Source organism: Pinus tabuliformis, chromosome 2_1 (assembly GCF_031772625.1).
Source record: "Pinus tabuliformis cultivar Carrire ecotype Pingquan chromosome 2_1, CPIR1, whole genome shotgun sequence".
In the NCBI taxonomy this organism is placed as follows: Eukaryota; Viridiplantae; Streptophyta; class Pinopsida; order Pinales; family Pinaceae; genus Pinus; species Pinus tabuliformis.
Genome location: NC_142299.1, coordinates 926,644,708 through 926,660,938, shown reverse-complemented (window position 1 = coordinate 926,660,938; position 16,231 = coordinate 926,644,708).

Below are 16,231 nucleotides of genomic sequence, written 5' to 3'. Positions count from 1 at the left end.
ATCTTTGCTAGGTCCACATGCACAACCTTCTCATCAATGATGTACCCCAAATATTGAACTTGGGTCATGCCAAAAGTGCATTTCTCCAAATTGGGACACAACTTATGTTATCGCAGGGCTTAGAGGACCTGTTGAATATGGTGGAGATGCTATTCCCAACTCTAGCTGAATATCAAGATGTCATCTAAATACACCACCAAGAATGCATTGTTGAAGGGTCACAAGAAGTCGTCCATCAATCTCATGAAGCTTGCGGCGGCATTCGTCAACCCAAAAGGCGTGACCAATGATTCGAAAAGGCCTTCCTTAGATTTGAATGAAGTATTTCACACATCAGAGGGTTCGATAGGCACCTAGTGATAACTAGACTTCAAATAAATCTTGCTGAAATATTTGGTCCCCTTGAGATGGCCCAGAAGGTCATTAATTTGTGGGATTGGGTACCTATTTCGTACATTGATCTCTTTCAACATGTGATAGTCAATACATAGTCTCTAGGTCCCATCCTTCTTCTGTACTAATACAATCGGCTCCCACATAGTGATGAGCTTGGCTTGATGTGCCCTTTTTGCAACAACTACTGAATCTACCTCTGAATCTAATTATTATCCAAAATAAAGCGTTGATATATCAGTCCATTGGATAGTGGCGTGCCCTGGGTCAGATTGATGGAGTGCTTGACCTAACAATGCAGAGGCACCCTAGTAGGTGAGTAGAAAAAATCCTTGTACTCCTCCACAACCTTGTCCATATGTTGTTGCTATGCAGAGGAGCCTTGTCTGGAAACTGTGGCCACAATATTCTTCTTTTTGTAAGGGCGAAGCATAAGGAATTTTTTTTCCTATTTTGTGAAATGATCTTACTACATTTCTTTGTCATGATCAAAGAGATGGCAGTAGGCAGGGCTACCTCCTATATCCTGTACAACTTATTTCTCAAATTAATAATCTCAGATCAAGGTCTAGAATCATATACAACGTGTCGCTTCCACAATTATGGTTTTCATGATAACACATCACAAACTTAAAGAGGGGCAACATCACACAATACCTCATCTGTGAAGGGCTTGATGCTATAGGGAAGGCGACGCTACAAGCTGACACAAATATCTCATCCTTGGTGTAGCCACCTAATTGTGTATGGCTACGGATGTGTTGTAGTCGATAGGCCCAACTGTTTCATGACCTCTATTGAAATGAGATTCTTTTGGCTCCTGTTGTCGACAATGAAATATAGCGAAGAACCGTTTACCCACATATGTGAGTGGAAGAGGCATTCCCCCTCCTCTGGATATTTAGGCTCATTCTTCTAGAGCTTGGTGGTGGCCATGGTGGCATTGGGCTTTGCATCAAATCTACTTCCCTTTGTCATTCCCCTTGTTTGGTTTTTACACAAAGTAGGAATATGCGTCGGATTCAGAAGCCTTCAACTCAGCCACTAGTGACTGCTTGGCTTGACACTCACTCGTGTTGTGAGTGGAGCTCTTATGGAACTCACACCATTTTCCCGTGTCCTTATTTGGCTTCGTGCTGTTTTTCTTTGCTTGTGGTTTCAGTGGGTTGTCCTGGGTCACCCCACCTTGGATTTTTCCTTCGCTCTAGGGTTTGGGGGTGTCTTTCCTTTGCTGCAGATTTAGAGATCCAAAGTCTCGCTTCTTCTGTTTAAACTTCTGCTCAATCTTGACAACATATCGGTATGTTGCGGCAAGCAAGGAGATTTACAGGAAATCCATCTCATCTTAGATGTACCAGTGTAGGAAACCGCGTACTTGAGTAGAAAATGTCACTCAGAATCCTTGATACCCAACTTTGTGCGAAAGGTATGAAAAAAATTGGTAAACTTCAGCACGTCTTGGTCCCTTCTTTATTGCAGTGTGGTCCACTTTATGTATTTATCCTCATAACTCCCAACAGGGTAGTACTACTCCTTGATGGAATCCAAGAATGAATTCTAAGTGGGTATGGTTGAAAATAGTCAAGGTTTACTTTCATCCTTCTTCTCACAGTAGGTTTCCCACTAGTCCTTCATGTGGAGGGATGCTTTGAGAAGTGCAACAATAATATTTTCCCAGTTGGAAAAATCATGAATAGAAAAATACCCTTCTAGCAAATTTAACCATTTATCTACGACATCTGCATCTATCTGACCTTCAAATATGGGGATGTCAAAGTTTAATTCTACCTTAAAGGGTGTTGCACTTCTCAAGTAGCTACTAGAAGAAGATGTGTCACCTTTGGGTAGCCACTGAAGGATTTGGGAAAAGTTTTCCATCATCGTGTTCCTCTGTCACTCATGGGCTTCTTCAAGTAAGATTTTGAAAGGATCTCTTACACCCTCTTCCTTCTTCTCTTCTACCATGGGAGGCCATCAATAATTGTGAGGCTGGTCTTGCAAAGGTTCAACCTGTTCGAGCCCTAACTCCTTATATCCTAACCTCGTGGGGACATGCAAAGAAAAATAGAGAAAGGGACGACTGCTCTAATACTGTTGATCCGAGCTTAAACAAGAACACAAAAAATTATAGATATAACCATAAATACATTGATGCAACATAAATAAAACTTCATTTCATTAATATGAAATACTAAAATATGCTTACAAATAAAGTGGAAATAAAAGTAGCTCAAGCGATGGTAGCTTATTTCTGAGAAGAGATGTGGGGGCTACATGCCTCTGAATTGTGTTACAATGAGGATCAAGGGCCTATTTATTATTGAACAATAATGGAAAACACTAAACAACAAAAACCCTAACCCCAGGAGATGGAACACTAAGAGTTTGTGGGCACCGTTGGGGTTAGTTGGGCAGCCAACTTCCCCGGGTCTTAACTTGGTCATATTATCTTTGTTTGGTGTGTACGATAACCTTGTTGGAAAGATATCTCCGAGTAATACATGATTTGTGGTAATATAGAAATTTTCTTGCTACAAACCTAAAAAGAACACCGTGTAGGGGGTCAAAACGGCTCCATAAGTTTAGTACCTGAAAAACTGCTAAAATAGTAAATTCTGCAATAAACAAGGAAATGGATGAAACCAATTGGAGGTCTAGGAGGAATAGGTGGGTGGCCACCAATATCCATTTGGATCACCTACACTATCTAATGAAAATAATTTATTCTATGAATGTGTCTTCCACTTCTGTCCAAAGATTCACGTAGAGGCTTCGTCATCCTTGCCGGCGAGTTTAGCATTTAAGCTAACTTTGGCTATGTGAAAAAGGCTCACCCATACACTTTTTAGCTCTGCAAACTTGAATTGGAGTCATAGATATTTTTTTGGCTCTATCTCACTATCTAGGAGGCCATTTTTAAACTTCTGCATACCACGACAAAGATTTTTCAGAGCTCTTTCCATCTGAGTGGTTTCCATATGCTCCTAAGATGATCTGTTACTCCATAATTAGTTCCAATGCCTATGCACCTTTCTGCTACCATGCTGATCCTTAAGCATGTTCCCTGAGACCTTCTTTGACACTTATGCCTTTGGATGACACCTATTGACATCAATGATAGCTTATTTCCAATATTCTCCCCCTTTAGCATTGATGGCAACAACAAAATAAAAAAAAAAATCACCCTTTGTTGTTATAAAAACATGTCAACATAGATTGTCTCCTTTGAGTGTTGCTCCCCCTGAGATAAGATTTTGTAGTACTACTACTGGTATTGTTGTTACTATGGATCTCCCCTTTTTCTCCTATAGATTTCTCCTCCCATAGATCTCTCCCTCTATTTTTAATTTTTGTTTGATTTCATTTCTTTAGATATCTCCCCCTTTAATATCAATGACAAAGACACCATCATGCTCCCCCTCCCACCATATTCCATCTTTCTCTGTCACGTTGATCCTGTGGACCTGGCAGGTTCTCCTTGATATGGTGATAATGCAACGACTACCTTTATTACTCTTAAAGGAAGAACTAGTGGAGGGAGGCAAGAGGCACAACTCCCAATATTTGCCTCAAGTACTCAAATTGTTCTCTAGGAAGTGGCTTGGTGAAGATATCAACAACTTTCTCTTTGGTAGGTATATACTCCAACTTCATAATCTAAGCTATAAATTTCTCTCTCAAGAAATGATACTTGATGGGGATATGCTTTGTTTTCGAGTGAAAAACTAGATTCTTTGACATACTTATTTCACTTGTGTTGTCACAAATAATGGGGATTAGTTGATCATAAAAAACTTGTACATCTTGCAAAGTTTGCTTCATCCACAATAATTGAGTACAATAAGAAGTTTATGCAATGTATTTTGCTTCAGATGTTGATAAGGAAATGGAATCTTGATTCTTGATCAACCATGATACTAGACAATCTCCAAGAAAGAAATCACAACCACTTGTGCTCTTTCGATCATCCACATCACCTTCCCAATAAGCATTAGTATAAACTAGTATATGATTTTTTTTTTTACCTATGGGGTAAGACAGACCATAGTCCATTGTTTCTCTAAGATATCTGAGAATCCTCTTGACTACTAATAGATCGGTTTGAAATCTTCCAACTATAACAACAACTTGCATGATGTATGGTCTTGTAGTTGTCAAATATAAAAGGTTTCTAATACGAGATTTGTAAAGAGTCTGGTCCAATATTGGTGGCTCATAAATCTTGGCATGTTTGAAACCTATCACCATTGAAGTGATCAGTAAAGACTATTCTTCCATGCCAAATTTCTTTACCACTTCCTTGAGATACTTTCATTGAGAAATAAACATGCCTTTTGGGGGTCTACACTATTTAAAATCCAAGGAAATATGATAGCTCTCCAAGCATGGACATCTCAAATTCAGCCTTCATATTAGTTGAAAATTCACTGGTCAATGAATCTTAATCTCTAGCAAAGATGATATCATCAACATATACTACCACTAAAATGAGTTTTCCATTTTTTTATTTGACATATAAATTGTTTGCAGCTGCAACTCTCTTGAATCCACACTTAAGTAGGTAGTTGTATGGCTTGGAATACCAATATCTAGGGGCTTGCTTGGGACCATACAAGGCCTTCTTAAATCTACAAACATAATCTAGTTTCTCTGTTAGCTAAAAAAATTTTGGCTGCCATATGTAAACTTCTTCCTGTAGCTTTGCATTGAGAAACACATATTTGACATCCAGTTTATAGATTTTGAATTTTTCAAAGCAAGCAAATGCCAAAATCATTCTTATTTATTCTAATCTAGCAACAAGAGAAAAAATTTCATCAAAATCGAAGACTTATATTTGTGCATAGCCTTTGCATACCAGTCTGGATTTGTTTCTTATCACACTTCTCCACGATCATTTAATTTGTTCCTAAAAAGCCACTTTGTGCCAATGACATTCTTATTAGCAGCTCTTCGAACAAGTTCCCAAGTCTTACTTTTCTCCATCTGGTCCAATTCTTCATTCATGGCCTTTAGCCAATGTTGATCTTAATCGGCTTGAAAAATATCCTTTGGTTCCTCGATGGACAACAAGGCAACATGTGCTTGCGTAGGCGCATTGAGTAGTGTCCTTCTTGTCTTCACTCCAGAATTTAATTCACCAACAATTTGATCAACTAGGTGGTGTTTTTGTACATACCTTGGGTGATATTTGGATTGACGACTAGAGGGATCTTCCTCGCTTTCATCTGCAACTGCCTCATCATTCACATCACCAATGCTTACTAGTTAATCAACACTAGATTTTTCGAGTTGTTTCACTTCTTGATCATCGTGGTCATCCACCTTCACATTGATGCAGTAAATGATCCTCTTAGTGACTTTATTGTAGCATCTATAACCTTTGGTTTTTTTTGAATAATCCAAAAAAACACCTTCATCTACTCTAGCATCGAATTTGCCAAGTTTTTCATCATTTCTCTTAATGTAGCATCTGTTGCCAAAAATTATGAAGTGCTTGATTATTGCAGGTCTGCCACACCACAACTCATAGGTATTTTTGTCACCATTCCATCTAATATGGGATTGATTGAGAAAAATTATTTTTGTATGAATTTTCTTTGCCCAAAACCCCAACTACACATTATTTTATGTCATCATCGCTCTGGCTAACTGTTGCACTGGCCTGTTTGCTCTTTCTACTACACCATTTTCTTGTGGGGGCCTCTATCATTGTAAACTATTTTTTTATGCCATTCTTCTTACATAATTCATCAAATTCCTTTGAATTTAAATCACTTCCATTGTCAGACCTTATGCTTTGGATTTTGTAATCAGTTTCATTTTCAACCATGGATTTCAACTCTTTTAACTTCTCAAAAACATTAGATTTTTCTCTGGGAAAGGAAACCCACATCATCCTACTGAAATCATCAATTATTAGCATAAAATATGGTTTACCTATGGTTGATTGTGTTCTAGAAGGTCCACATAGATCCATGTGTACCAGCTGTAATGGCTTTGGTGATGAGTTCTCCTTTGCCTTGAAAGGAACTCGAGCTTGCTTTCCCAATTAGCAATATTTATTGACTATGTTATCTGGTTTTGAAATCTTAGGAAATTCTTTGACTACATTTTTCTTTCTCATCTTGAAAATTTGGTCAAAGTTTATATTTACGAGCCTTTTATGCCATAACCAACTCTCATCAATCATTGTCAAGCAACATTTTTTGGTCTTCTCTTTGAGCACATAAGCATTATTGTTTGTTCTTACAGCCTCAACAATTATATTACCTGTGCCTATTAACTTGATTTGACAATTTTTGGATTTAAAAATCACATCATAACCTTGATCACACATTTGAGATACACTAAGAATATTATGCTTTAGCCCATCAACATACAAAACGTTCTTATTTTTACCTTTTCCATTTGAGAGACTCATGATTCCTTCTGCAACTATTTTACCTGGAGAATTATTTCCAAAAGTCACATTACCTTTTTCAACTGGCTTCCAAGTTAGAAAATTTCTTCTATCTCTTGTCATGTGCTTGGAACAACCAATGTCCACATACCAATGGATCCCACCATTGTGAGCATACAAAGAAATATTACATTGCTATATTTTTTCTTTCTTTCCAGACCTTTGGCTTTTGCTTAGTTTTCTCAATAACTGTTCATGGCTTCTTTTCTTTAAGCCTACAATTAACTGTTATATGCCCAAAATTTTGGCATTTAAAACATTGTACTTGATAATTCATCGGAGAAAAATAATTATTATACCTAGGTCTTCTTCTTCTCTACTGAAATCTTCTACTAGATCTGAGTTGTCTATATGAGAGATTAACTCTACACTTTGTTTCTTTGTGGCCATAGTTGGTGCATTTGAAATAATATCATGAGAAGACATCATTGTACTTGGATGGATGCCTTCTACGTTGTGTAAAATTTTGGGCAGTTTTATTTGCATGGACACCATACTCCTTTTGTTTCTTCTGATTTCTTTTTTGTTGTTGTGTAGTTCTTTCTTTTTCTAAAATAAAGGTGATTGTATTTTTACCCTTTAATTCAACTACTATGCAGGACTCAACATCAAAACCAAGACTAGTTCAATTTGAGGAGGCTCATTGTGCTTCGATTATATAATTCGATTTTTCAGTCCTTTTTCTAAATTTGTAATTGAAATCGGCTTTGTTTTAGCCTTCTCCTATTCCTTCTTCAGCAATACAATTTCTCCTTCCAACTTCTCAAATATTTGAGCCTTTTCATTCAATCATTGGTTTGAGGAAACTTGTATTTTCTTACCTTGTTCTAATTGTAGAAGCAATGGATCAACAACCTAAACTTTTTCCTTTATCAAAGACTCCTTTTGTTTTTTTTTCTTTCTCAACCTCTATATATCCTCAAGTGCACTTACCAGATCTCCTTCAACACTGACTTATCCTTCTTCGATGGCCATTAACATGAATTCCTTAGGGCTCTCATCATCTCTCTCCTCCTCTGAGGATGGGCTAGATTCAGTTTATAAAGATCTCTCATCTTGAGCATAGAATTCTCTCTTCTTAGCCTTCTTTCTATCCTTCTGAACTTTCATAAATGTTTCTTTAGGATCATAATCCTTTTTCTTATTTTCAGGACACTTTGATGCATAATGACCAACTTTTCCACAATTAAAACATTTAAAGGGAAAAATACCTTTATAATTGATTGATCCTCGCTTGAGCTTCCTCACAAAGTTAACTTCTTCTTCATCTGATTCAGAACATGAGTCATCATGTTCATCCTTGTATTTATTTTCTACTTTGAAGGCTAATTCTTTGGCTGCAGACTTGCCTTTCGAAATCCTCATCTCATAGGTAGTGAGTATTCATAGGAGTTGATCTAAAGTGAGAGTGCTCAAATTTTCTATTTCTTAAATGGTTGACACCTTGGGATTAAACCTCTCAGGAAGAGATCTAAACACTTTTTGAACTACCAAAACTTCATCAATTTTCTCATCAAGCCCTCTTATGGTGTTCAAAACTTCATCAACTCTCAAAAATATTTTGCAAAACCTACATCATCATGCATGCTTAAAGATTCAAATTGGATCCTAAAACCTTGGAGTTTATCTTTCTTTACCTTATTGTCTCCTTCATAGACACTGCTCATCTTGTCCCAGATTGCTTTTTCAGTTTTGCAATACATTACTTTGACAAGCTCTGGTTCATGTAGACTAGAAAGTAGAGAATTCATCATCTTGGAATTTCATGCGAACTCCAATTGTTTATATTTTGTTACCATTGTTGGAGGCCTTTGATATTATTCTTCCATAACATCCCATACATCAACTCCAAGTGATTCAATGTAGGTCTTCATCCTCACTTTCGAAAACACATATATTGTTCCATTGAACATAGATGCCTTATTGGTATATCCTCCTGCCTAGTTTTCCATGGTCCCTAATATTTATTCCAACTGTTAAACTTATATGAAGCAACCTTTATTTGATACCAATTGTTTGAAACTAGGACACTACTGGGGGGTTTGTGAATTAGTAGTGTAGGAATTTTACTGAATTAAATATTTAGTTTACTTTGTGCACATAATTAAATACTTTAAAAATAACTTAAATAACCATAACATAGATTAATGGAAACAATCAAAATGGAAGACACAAGAACAAGTAACTTTGAGACTTACCCTTCAATTCATTCATAGGGCAAGCTACAACTTGTTACAATTTTTATGGCTACAACCAGTAGGAAGCTACAACCCCCTGATTTCTTAACTACAACTGAGTGGAGCCAAAACCCCAACTATTCTCCAACACCCATTGGAAGGCGCACCAACCCTTAATTAACAAGCTACAACTTTCTTTAGACACTCATTGTTCCATATTTCATCGATTTTCATATTAGGATCAATGGATTCCTTCTTTGCTTTCAAAAACAATTAAATCTCAGTCACCACTTCAGAAACCAACTTCACCGTACCAACATCTTGGTATAGCAAAAGCCCTGTGTAAAAAATATTCCCTCTATTATGCTTTCTCAAGCCTACTTATATAGAATTTTTGTGTGATATTTTTTCCTTCTTTGCTTTTATTGCATTGTTGCATGTAACCTTATTTTTTTCCTTGTCCTATTTATTTCGGTTCCTTGACTGTCCTCTACAAGTTCTCTGACCTTGCTTAATCTTGATTTGATGTTCTGGGATTAATTTTTAAGTCAATCAATTGTTTTTCTGGCTTATTTCAGTCGATCTAGAGCTTTTACATGATTTAACAATGTGCCTTCTATTTTTATCTATAGTTTAATTTGGCTTAACTTCCAAAACTATTGTCAAAATTACGGTTACACATTTTTTCCTTTAAGCTCATTTATTTTGGATCCAGCAAGAGTGGAGCCTTCCATTAATCAAGAAAAAATTACACAATGTACACTTTTTTAAACAGAGCCAAGAACAACAACACCAACTCTATAAACACTTAGCAAACAACTGTTTGGCACAACCTCGTACTTGACTCAAACAAAACTACAAATGGAATGGTACTTAAACAACCAAAGAACTAATCATTCTCAAAGCTTCACACTATAAAACTTGCCTTCCAAGCTAACTCGAAAGGTAAATATGAAAAGTTCTAAGGTACTTTTGGGTCCGCTAAATGTCGTAAGTCTCGTTCCACAAAGAACCTGACAACTCTTAATGACGAGGGTCCACAAAAACTTATGGTCCAAAATCCTATGGTCCACAGAGAAACATTGAGTGACTAAAACCAAGCCTTAACCTGTGGTTGACTTGGCCACCCAATGAGTGAGCGATCTAGCCCTCGAAGATCCGACGAAATAAATTGATTTTGGATCAACCAACAAGTCCACTCCTTAATTGCCTTTCAGGCCCAATGAGAAACTAAAACCATCTTTCTAAAAAAATTCGGGTCCGAAATGTGGTATATCCCTTGATTAGTTTTATGGCCTGACATCCGTGCAATCCAGCCCTCCTCGATCCGATGGTCTAGAGCTGATTTTGGGCTGGTAACATGCTCACTCTCTATTTTTCCAATTGGACCCGATGGGTGGCATAAACTGTCGCTTTATAGTTTTTCGAGTCCGTTTTATGGGATATCCTTTGTGCATCTACCACCTTGAAATCCATTGGATGCTGACGCTCTTTGCCATTGTCAGTTGGCTGCCTATCAACCTGCCCATTTTTTATCCCTTGCTTCTTCCCTGTTATTGGTTCATTTTCTTCTTTCTTCATTGGTCAATTTGTTACTTTTCTTTCATAAATTGATAATACTCCTTGTCTGCGATCTCCTATCTGTGACAGTCCTCGCGTAGATTCGCTAAGGGGTGTTGACTCCCACGCATATCTTCTGTTATCTCTTGTATAGAGCGCTCCCTCATTCGCTAGACGATCTGCTAATCTATTGGTTGTTATGTACACGTGAACAAATATGAGTGTTCTTAGGGTTCTTAAATGGGATTGTATATGTTGATAGACTTGCAATAAACGCTAGTGCTTTGATACGTTTTCTGGTGATATGCCATTGCCTATTTTTTTTACCAAATTAATTGTCAATTTAGAGTCTGCCTCTATGATGGTATTATGTAAATTGGATTCAATCAAGATTTCTAGGCATTGCTCTAAGGCCATGAGTTCCGCCATATTATTAGTGGCATTCCCCAAATGACTATGAAAGATTACTTTTATGTTTCCCTGCTCATCTCTTATGACTCCTCCATAACCAAAAACCCCAGGGTTTCCCTTAGAGGCTCCATCTATATTAAATTTGAAAAATCCACGAGGGGTCAGTTGCCAGAAGTCCTTCCCCACTGTTGGATGTCTTATGATCTTGCTTATGCCTTGGGGAACAGGTGACTGGAGACCCAAATGCAAAAGAATAAGAGAATCCTGGTTTAGAGGAGGGTTCTCGGGGGGTTGCTTTAGAAGGGTGCTCACAGTTTCTTTGAGCTCTCTTAAAATCTGAGCTATGATGCTCTCGGTTGAGCCAGTTCTGTTCTTGAAAATCCTATTGTTGCGTTCCTTCCATACATCCCAGATCAAAAAACCTGGAACCAGAGTCCAGGCTTTGTTGACTATTTCATTTTCTGAGAAGTCTCTCCTCCAATTCATTAAAGTGCTAGTGATGTTGTATTCATCCCTGTCAGTTTGCCTAAAGATTGAGGTTACCCAATTCCACAAGGTAGAGGTGAAAGGGCAGAGGTTGAGAAGGTGATCCATCATTTCTTCTTGTAGACCACACAACTGGCATCTAGATGGACCTGCTAAACCTCTTTTTATGAGATTTTCCCAAGTCAGAACTTTTTTATGATGCACCAACCACATGAATAGTTTGATTTTCATCCAGTGTGGATTTTGCCATAGGTCCTTCCATATCTTATCAAGGTTTGGAAAGTCAAGCCTAGTGGCAATTCTTTTGGCTTCTTTGAGGTTGAAGTTGCCTTCGCTGTTTCTTCCCCATCTTAGTTGGTCAGATGATGTTGAAGTCAAAATCTTTCTCTGTTCCAGGATCACTGCAAGAGCTCTTGCCTGGGCCTTCAAAGGGGTCTCTTCACTGTATACTAGGTCCTTCCATGTTCTCCATTTTCCCTTGTCCCTTGTCTGATCCTAGAAGTCACTTACCCTGAGCAACCCTTTATTGTCAGTGTCATTCGTGAGAATGTCTAGTTCTGCTCTACATAGGTTAGACTCCTGCTGCCAGTTATCCTCCAAAAACCAGGCTAGCTTTCTATCTCTGATCTCCCAGAAACTATGCTTCTAAACAATGGCTCTATTTTCCCAAGCATTGTTCCAAATGTGGGAGCCCTTGATGATCCCTGTCATTTGAATATGATCCCTTTCTTGCCAATTATTTGCATACTTATGTTTCCATAGCTTAGCCCAAGGAGTTCTCATTTCCTTTAGCCATCTCCACCAAAGCTTTTCCCCCAAAAATTTACTTCGGGTTTCCGGGTCATGAAGTCCCAAACCTCCATGGATCTTGGGTTTGCAAAGCTTTTCCCAAGCTACTAGAGCCCATTTCCTTTTCTCTTCCCCTTTGCCCCAAAGAAAATCTCTTTGGATGTTCCTGATGTAATGTAAAACTCCTTTTGGGGCAGGAAGAGCTGAAAACATGAATATGGGGATGGTTTGTAGGACAACCTTTGTAAGCACTAGCCATCCTGCTAAATTCAATGATCTGCTTGTCTATTTTATGAATTTTGTCTTGCAGTTTATTAGTCACTGGTTCCCAATCTTCCTTACTCAGAGGTTTGTTGGTGAGAGGTATTCATAGATATTTGGAGGGTAGTTGATCTCTTTGAAAGCCAAGAATTCTAGAGAGATTTCTTTGAATTGCAATGTCAATATTAAAAAAGAAAGTTTTTTATTTTGTGAGACTTAGCTCTGTACCAGCAGCCATAACAAAATCGTTCAGGATTTGTTTAAAATATTTAGCTTCCTTGACCTTGGGTGTACCCTGCAACATGGTATCATCCACAAATTGTTAATGAGTCAAGTTATCCCCATTTGGGGTTAGTTTGAGACCTTGGATTCTTCGTTCCTCATTGGTTTATTTGATCACTTTACCTAATCCTTCCATCATGATAATAAAGAGGAAGGGGGAGAGCGGATATCTTTGTCTGAGGCCTCTCGAAGGCCTAAATATTCTGGATGGAGAGCCATTAAGTATGAAGGAAAAACTAGTTGTGGTAACAAGGGCCATTACTCATCTTATCTAATTGTGGTCGAAGCCATATGCTTTTAGTACTTCCCTGATGTACGACCAACTTAGCTTATCATAAGATTTCGTTAGGTCAAGCTTTATGATCATACCCACTTGCTTATTACTCTTGAGAGAATGAACCACCTCCTGAGCTTGAATTATGTTATTGAGAATTTTCCTTCCTTCCACATATCCGTTTTGCTCCTCAGACACAAGAGTTGGAAGAAGGGGCTTGATAACTTTAGAAATAATTTTGTACACCACATTGCATAAAGCTATGGGTCTAAATCTATCTGGTGTCATAGATTTTTGCTTATTTAGAATTAAGGTTATGAAAGATGCATTGAGTGCCCTCAAAGTTGTTTTAGATTTTCTCGAGTCCTCCACAACATCAAGGATATCTTGTTTGACTATTTCCCAACATGTTTTGAAGAAGTCTACATTGAACCCATCCAAGCCTGGAGCTTTCCCATTTTGCATCTCTTTGATGACTTCATTGACCTCCTCTTCAGTCACTGGCCTGTTGAGATTGTAATTGTCTTCCCTGGTTACTAGTTTTGGAATGTACTGTATGAAGTTATTGATAAATTGTGATATGTCTAAGAGTGACTCCTCTGTTATGCTTTGAAAATGTTGTACTAGAGCAGATTCCATTTCTTTGTGGGTACTTATCTCTTTCCCTTGAGTATCTCTGAGTTTTCCAATCCTGTTATGTTCCTTGTGATTCATGGTTGACTTGTGAAAAAACTTTGTATTTTTTTCCCCTTCTTTAATCCATTGCACTCTCGATTTTTGTCTCCAGAAGATCTACTCTTGCTGGCATTCGTTTTCCCACTCCTGTTGAAGAGAGTCAGCTTGCATTTTCCTTTCCTTGGTAAAGCCATCTATGATGAGGATTTGGTTAATTCCCTTTAGTTTATGTTCCACTTCTCATTTGGCTTTGAAAATATTGCCAAACTCATTCTTTTAGCCTGAGTTTGATGTGTTTCAGTCTCTGTTGCAGTAGGAACCTCTTCATGCCTTGAATGGGCATGTCTTCCACCCACCATTTTCCAATATTAGTGATGAAGTTAGGGTGAGTGAGCCAGACATTTTCAAACCTGAAAGGTTTGTTCCTCGGAGTGCCTATAAAAGAAGCTTCAAGCTAAATAGACCAGTGATTCGAGCCTCCAAAAGGAAGGATTAAAGCAGTCAAGTCAAGACTAGTGAGAAAGAGGTCGTCCGAGATTATGAATCTATCTAGTTTAGAGGCAAATTGAGAGGCCCCTCCCCTCTTATTGTTCTAGGTGAAGGTACCATTTATTGTCTCCGTATCCACCAGCCTCATTTCATTTAGGAAGTTCTGGAAGGAAATGGAGTCTCTGCCTAGTATTTTGGTCCCGCCTTTTTTTCTATAAGAGATCTGATCATATTAAAGTCCCCTCCCAGAATCCATGGCATAACAGGATGTCTCTCTCTCAACTCCTCCAGTGAGGTGAGAAGCTTGAGTTTGTCTTCAAGTTTTTGAGGACCATAAACATTTGTGATCATATATATTTCCTTGTCACCCAAATGTTGGATTACCATTGAAAGGTAGTTCCTAGATGCTTCAAAATCTAGGATTCCAAGTTTCTGGGCATTCGAGAGTGTGAGAATCCCTCCTGTCATGTTGTTTGCTTTAAATTCTAGATACTCATACTTAATGAGACATTTTCTATGTATCTCTCTGATTTTATCTATTGAACATTTTGTTTCTTGGATAAACACCATATCTGGTTTTTCTTCTTTTATTCTATTGCTAAGGTTTCTTTGTTTCCTTTTACTTCCTAGACCCCTAATGTTCTAGGTCGTGAGATTCATTATGAAATATTTGTAAATGAGTAATTAGTAAGATCTTTCATCTTACCTGAGTTAATCATGAGTTTCCCACACTCTCTCAATAGCTCATTCTATCTTTTCCTTCCTCTTTTCCTGACTGGGTTCTTGGTAGAGTGTCCTGATGTTGCCTCCATCATTTTAACCCCTCTATTTTACCAGCTGTCATGGTTTCTTTTGACTCCAGAACCCTTTGCTTGAGATATCTAGAGGAAGAGTTGTTGTACTCTTCAAACTCCTCTTGTGGTAGAGAATCAACCCCTTTGGTGGTTCCCTACTCTAGGAACTTTTCTAGATTGAGATTCTTCCTCACAAGAATCCCCTGTAGTTCGTGATCCTCTGTTCCAACTTCACTTGGGGTCATCTCATGGTCTCTGCAAAGTTCCATGATGCTTGGTAGATCTTCCTCTAGTTTTTTGTTCTTAGGTACATCGTCCATGCTACCATCTTTTTCCTTCTCTGCAAGATTATCCTCCAATGCTTGGTTCTTCCCATTGTTCCCACCTTCTTCTTCTAAAATCTTGAAACTGTTATGGTTTGGGTGTTTATCCTCGTTAGTTTTCCTTTTGGTACTTTTTTTCCTCCTTTTCCTCTGCCTCCCATCTTGGTAAAGCCTTCGGGGTCTTTGCCTGTATTGTTTTTCATATTTTCCTCCAGTTTGTTTAAAGGGCAATCTCTAATGAGGTGCTCGTGTTCATGACATTTACGACATCTGAATGAGACATGTTCATAGTCCACCGCTTGCACCCATTCTTCATCATATAATTCTATAATTATTTCATTCGGAAGTGCTCCCGATAGGTCCATTTCTACACATATGCGGGAAAAAGAGGTGTATTTCCCTTGCAGTACCGCCTTTGATATTTAAAAAAAATGACCTAATCTATTGCCTATGGATTTTAAGGATTCATGCAGCGAGTAATCTAAAGGTAGGGAGTAAAGTCTCATCCATACTGGTACTGATGTGAATGTTTCTCATTTCGAGACAAAATTCTTCACCGATGGTCGCATGTAGAGGCTAGCCGCAACATAAAAGTATGGTCCTCATTCGAACACTCTATATTTGTCCTCTAGGTTTGTGAACACCTCTGTGAAGAAACCCTTGGACCCAAGGTGGAGGGTTATTTCCCCCTTTTGTTTCCAGTGGTTTCTTATCCATACCTATAAAGCCTTCTCCATTGGCCATATCCCCATAAATTTACATATAACTGCTTATGCCGCCATGTGATCCCTGTGATCCTATAGCGTTTGATTATTTAAAACAACCTAGGGTTTAATGGATGACTTGGATTTGCA